The sequence below is a fragment of the Hyla sarda genome, chromosome 11 (genome assembly GCF_029499605.1).
Source record: "Hyla sarda isolate aHylSar1 chromosome 11, aHylSar1.hap1, whole genome shotgun sequence".
Lineage (NCBI taxonomy): Eukaryota > Metazoa > Chordata > Amphibia > Anura > Hylidae > Hyla > Hyla sarda.
In genome coordinates, this window is record NC_079199.1 from 100,122,389 (window position 1) to 100,127,874 (window position 5,486).

General features: G+C 50.6%; 1 protein-coding gene across 3 annotated transcripts in view; it reads left to right on the forward strand.

Annotated features, from left to right (window-relative positions):
• Positions 1-990: 990 nt before the first annotated feature.
• The window catches only part of MEF2D (myocyte enhancer factor 2D), a 211,149-nt gene continuing 206,653 nt past the window's right edge, over positions 991-5,486 (forward strand). Inside the window, exon 1 of one of the 3 annotated variants that reach the window (XM_056546376.1) lies at positions 991-1,172. The gene's annotated coding sequence lies outside the window, so the exon portion shown is untranslated. Of the gene's footprint in view, positions 1,173-1,337; positions 1,360-5,486 lie in introns of those variants that run through there. The other 2 variants (XM_056546368.1, XM_056546372.1) reach the window with 2 other exon arrangements.

Here is a 5,486-nt window from a genome sequence, read left to right on the forward strand (position 1 = left end):
AGGGGAACTCCGGAAGAAAACTTTTTTTTTTTATCAATTGGTGCCAGAAAGTTAAACAGATTTGTAAATTACTTCTATTAAAAAAAAAAAAAATCTTAATCCTTCCAGTACTTATTAGCTGCTGAATACTACAGAGGAAATTCTTTTCTTTTTTGGAACACAGAGCTCTCTGCTGACATCATGACCACAGTGCTCTCTGCTGACCTCTGCTGTCCATTTTTAGGTACTATCCAGAGTAGGAGAAATTCCCCATAGCAAACATATGCTGCTCTGGACAGTTCCTAAAATGGACAGAGATGTCAGCAGAGAGCACTGTGCTCGTGATGTCAGCAGAGAGCTCTGTGTTCCAAAAAGAAAAGAATTTCCTCTGTAGTATTCAGCAGCTAATAAGTACTGGAAGGATTAAGATTTTTTAATAGAAGTCATTTACAAATCTGTTTAACTTTCTGGCACCAGTTGATTTAAAAAAAAAAAAAAAAAGTTTTCCACCGGAGTGCCCCTTTAAGGTAAAAAATAGGCATATCCTTAAGGGGTTAATTCCCGTCAAGCTCCGCCCCCCTTCCATAAGCTCTCTAGGCCTTTATATCAGTCATATGCGTCGTCAGCAAAGTCCCTCCGGTTATTATCTGCTGAGCTATTACGCTGTTATTATAACCCTCCAGGGAGTGAAGGGGTTAAGGCCTCTCTCGCTCTCTTTTTCTCTCTCTCTCTCCCGCAGGCGGAGGGATTCACAGTAACACGCCTCAACCGAGCCTCACCAGCGCGCATCCTACCCTGCGTGCGCTCTCCCGGTCCCGCCCCCCCCCCCCCGCTCTGATTGGCCGGCTGTCACCTGGCTCCTGCGCGCTGATTGGCTGCCGTCACGCCTGTCACCGCGCTCAGTGTCAGTGCAGCCGCACATCATCATCATCATCATCATCATCATATACAGTGGAGTTTTTTTTTTTTTTTTCCCTCGCTGGGTGAATTTGTTACATTGTATCAGAGGGTGGCGGGGGAGAACACAAGCAGGCGGCTCTGGACATTGGGGGGGGGCCGCGACCGGACCAAGTGGTGATATTAGGGGGGGGGACACACACGAAGCCTGAAGATCCTGAGACTCCCCTCCAAGGAGGACAAGGGAGGGGAGAAGCCTCCGGGAGCCTGGGGAGAGCAGGAAGGAAGCTCCTCCGGTGAGTGCACCCTCTGTTTACTTTCTATACAGTCTGCAGGGCACATGGAGGGGGGGGGGGCTGCTCAGCTTCTCTCCGGCCGGGGAGGGGTTAATGGTGACAGCTCGCCCACCAGTATTACCAGTGCCCCCCTCCATGCCCATGTGCCAAGTAAATATAGGTCAGGCGGATCGCTGCCATGTGTATGGTGAGAATTGGAGTTCTATGTTTTTTTTTTTTTTTAAAGGGGCTTATTTTTTTGTGGGGGGGTGTACCGCTTTAAATGCATTTTGGTAAGTGAAGGGTTAACATAGGGCAGTGTTTCCCAACCAGGGTGCCCTCCAGCTGTTGCAAAACTACAACTCCCAGCATGCCCGGACAGCCTTCGGCTGTCCGGGCATGCTGGGAGTTGTAGTTTTGCAACAGCTGGAGGCACCCTGGTTGGGAAACACTGACCTAGGGAATAAGGTTGGGGTCGAGGATTGAGCCTGGCAGAGGGGGGGGGGGGGGGCACTTACTTTCTGTGCAGGGTGAAGTGGTGAGCACATTATTGGGGGTGCCCCTTTTGCCCCTAATTATTGGGGGTGCCCCCTTTTGCCCCTATTGCCCCCCATGCATAGGGTGGGGGTGGAAGGTCACGAAAGACTTGAGCATTGAATGATTAGTCTGGATTGGGGGGAGGGGGCACTTGTATGGGGGGTGTCTTTTCAAGAGCATCCTTTTTTTTTTTGGGGGGGGGGGGCACCGCACCGCTTTAAAGCGAAGGGTTAACATTTTGCACCCACCCCCACTGATCACTCTGGTATCAAGGGGGGGGGGGGTCACTTACTTTCTGGTGATGCTAGGAGACATATTCATTCCGCCAAGTGGGGGGAGGTTTTAAAGCAGATTTTTGGGGGACCCCCTTGTGCATGAAGTTGGGGTTAACTGGTCTTTAAACCGCCACACCATTGCAAAACTGCCGTTGGCTGTCCGGGCATGCTGGGAGTTGTAGTTTTGCAACATCTGGAGGGCCGACTTACTTTATGCGCAGGGTCAAGCGGTGACATTTAGGGGTCATATTGACTCTTCCAATTGGGGCGGTTAAAAAGCCCCTTTTTGGTGGTGCCCCTTGTACCCCTTGTGCCCCTATGCATGTTGCTTAGTGAAGGGTTAATATAGGGAATAGAGTTGGGGTGGAGGATGTTGACATCTGGATGATTCGGTGATCAGGGTTATGGGGGGGGGGGCACTTACTTTCTGTACAGGATCGAGTGGGGACATCTAGGGGTTATATTGAGAGCAGATTTTGCCCTCTGCACGTTGGGTAGTGAGGGGTTAATATGGGGAGTAAGGTTGGGGAGGATATTTCTAAAGGGGGGGGCAGCTGGATGTCAAGGGTATATATCTCTGAGGGGGGCAGCTGGATGTCAGGGGGTATATATCTGAGGGGGGGCAGCTGGATGTCAGGGGGTATATATCTGAGGGGGGCAGCTGGATGTCAGGGGGTATATATCTGAGGGGGGCAGCTGGATGTCAGGGGGTATATATCTGAGGGGGGGCAGCTGGATGTCAGGGGGTATATATCTGAGGGGGGGCAGCTGGATGTCAGGGGGTATATATCTGAGGGGGGCAGCTGGATGTCAGGGGGGTATATATCTGAGGGGGGCAGCTGGATGTCAGGGGGTATATATCTGAGGGGGGGGCAGCTGGATGTCAGGGGGTATATATCTGAGGGGGGGCAGCTGGATGTCAGGGGGTATATATCTGAGGGGGGGCAGCTGGATGTCAGGGGGTATATATCTGAGGGGGGGCAGCTGGATGTCAAGGGGTATATATCTGAGGGGGGCAGCTGGATGTCAGGGGGGTATATATCTGAGGGGGCAGTAGTGGGGGGCAGCTGGATGTCAGGGGGTATATATCTGAGGGGGCAGTAGTGGGGGGCAGCTGGATGTCAGGGGGTATATATCTGAGGGGGCAGTAGTGGGGGGCAGCTGGATGTCAGGGGGGTATATATCTGAGGGGGCAGTAGTGGGGGGGCAGCTGGATGTCAGGGGGGCAGTAGTGGGGGGCAGCTGGATGTCAGGGGGTATATATCTGAGGGGGGCAGTAGTGGGGGGCAGCTGGATGTCAGGGGGTATATATCTGAGGGGGGCAGCTGGATGTCAGGGGGTATATATCTGAGGGGGGCAGTAGTGGGGGGCAGCTGGATGTCAGGGGTAGTAATGGGGGGCAGCTGGATGTCAGGGGCAGTAGTGGGGGGCAGCTGGATGTCAGGGGCAGGAGTGGGGGGCAGCTGGATGTCAGGGGCAGGAGTGGGGGGGCAGCTGGATGTCAGGGGCAGGAGTGGGGGGCAGCTGGATGTCAGGGGCAGGAGTGGGGGGCAGCTGGATGTCAGGGGTCAGTAGTGGGGGGCAGCTGCATGTCAGGGGCAGTAGTGGGGGGCAGCTGGATGTCAGGGGGTATATATCTGAGGGGGCAGTAGTGGGGGGCAGCTGGATGTCAGGGGGTATATATCTGAGGGGGCAGTAGTGGGGGGCAGCTGGATGTCAGGGGGTATATATCTGAGGGGGCAGTAGTGGGGGGCAGCTGGATGTCAGGGGGTATATATCTGAGGGGGCAGTAGTGGGGGGCAGCTGGATGTCAGGGGGCAGTAGTGGGGGGCAGCTGGATGTCAGGGGGTATATATCTGAGGGGGGCAGTAGTGGGGGGCAGCTGGATGTCAGGGGCAGTAGTGGGGGGCAGCTGGATGTCAGGGGGGTATATATCTGAGGGGGCAGTAGTGGGGGGCAGCTGCATGTCAGGGGCAGTAGTGGGGGGGCAGCTGGATGTCAGGGGGTATATATCTGAGGGGGCAGTAGTGGGGGGCAGCTGGATGTCAGGGGGTATATATCTGAGGGGGCAGTAGTGGGGGGCAGCTGGATGTCAGGGGGTATATATCTGAGGGGGCAGTAGTGGGGGGCAGCTGGATGTCAGGGGGTATATATCTGAGGGGGCAGTAGTGGGGGGCAGCTGGATGTCAGGGGGTATATATCTGAGGGGGCAGTAGTGGGGGGCAGCTGGATGTCAGGGGTATATATCTGAGGGGGCAGTAGTGGGGGGGCAGCTGGATGTGGTGGCTCCTGGGCTGTTATTGTGCAGTATATTTACTTTAGCTCTGTAGAGGACTTTACCCCCGGAGGGTCCGGCCCGGGTCAGTATCACTATATACAGATAATCAGTCCTGGGAGCTTCATTACATTGTATTCTGTCATTTAGACGTCTATTCCCATTTCTATGAGCTGTAGATTGTGTATAGTGCTGTATATTGTGTATAGTGCTGTGTATAGTGCTGTAGATTGTGCTGTAGATTGTGTATAGTGCTGTATATAGTGCTGTAGATTGTGTATAGTGCTGTATATTGTGCTGTAGATTGTGTATAGTGCTGTAGAGATTGTGTATAGTGCTGGAGATTGTGTATAGTGCTGTAGATTGTGTATAGTGCTGTAGATTGTGTATAGTGCTGTAGATTGTGTATAGTGCTGTAGATTGTGTATAGTGCTGTAGATTGTGTATAGTGCTGTGTATAGTGTTGTATATTGTGCTGTAGATTGTGTATAGTGCTGTATATTGTGTATAGTGTTGTAGATTGTGTATAGTGTTGTGTATAGTGTTGTGTATAGTGTTGTGTATAGTGTTGTGTATAGTGTTGTGTATAGTGTTGTGTATAGTGTTGTGTATAGTGTTGTGTATAGTGCTGTGTATAGTGCTGTAGATTGTATATAGTGCTGTGTATAGTGTTGTAGATTGTGTATAGTGTTGTGTATAGTGTTGTATATTGTGTATAGTGCTGTGTATAGTGTTGTATATTGTGTATAGTGCTTGTGTATAGTGCTGTAGATTGTGTATAGTGCTGTGTATAGTGCTGTGTATAGTGCTGTGTATAGTGTTGTATATTGTGTATAGTGCTGTGTATAGTGCTGTAGATTGTGTATAGTGCTGTGTATAGTGCTGTAGATTGTATATAGTGCTGTGTATAGTGTTGTATATTGTGTATAGTGCTGTGTATAGTGTTGTAGATTGTGTATAGTGTTGTGTATAGTGTTGTGTATAGTGTTGTGTATAGTGTTGTGTATAGTGCTGTAGATTGTATATAGTGCTGTAGATTGTATTTTGCTGTAGATTGTATATAGTGCTGTAGATTGTGTATTGTGCTGTGTATAGTGTTGTATATTGTGTATAGTGCTGTGTATAGTGTTGTATATTGTGTATAGTGCTGTGTATAGTGTTGTAGATTGTGTATAGTGCTGTGTATAGTGCTGTAGATTGTGTATAGTGCTGTGTATAGTGCTGTAGATTGTATATAGTGCTGTGTAT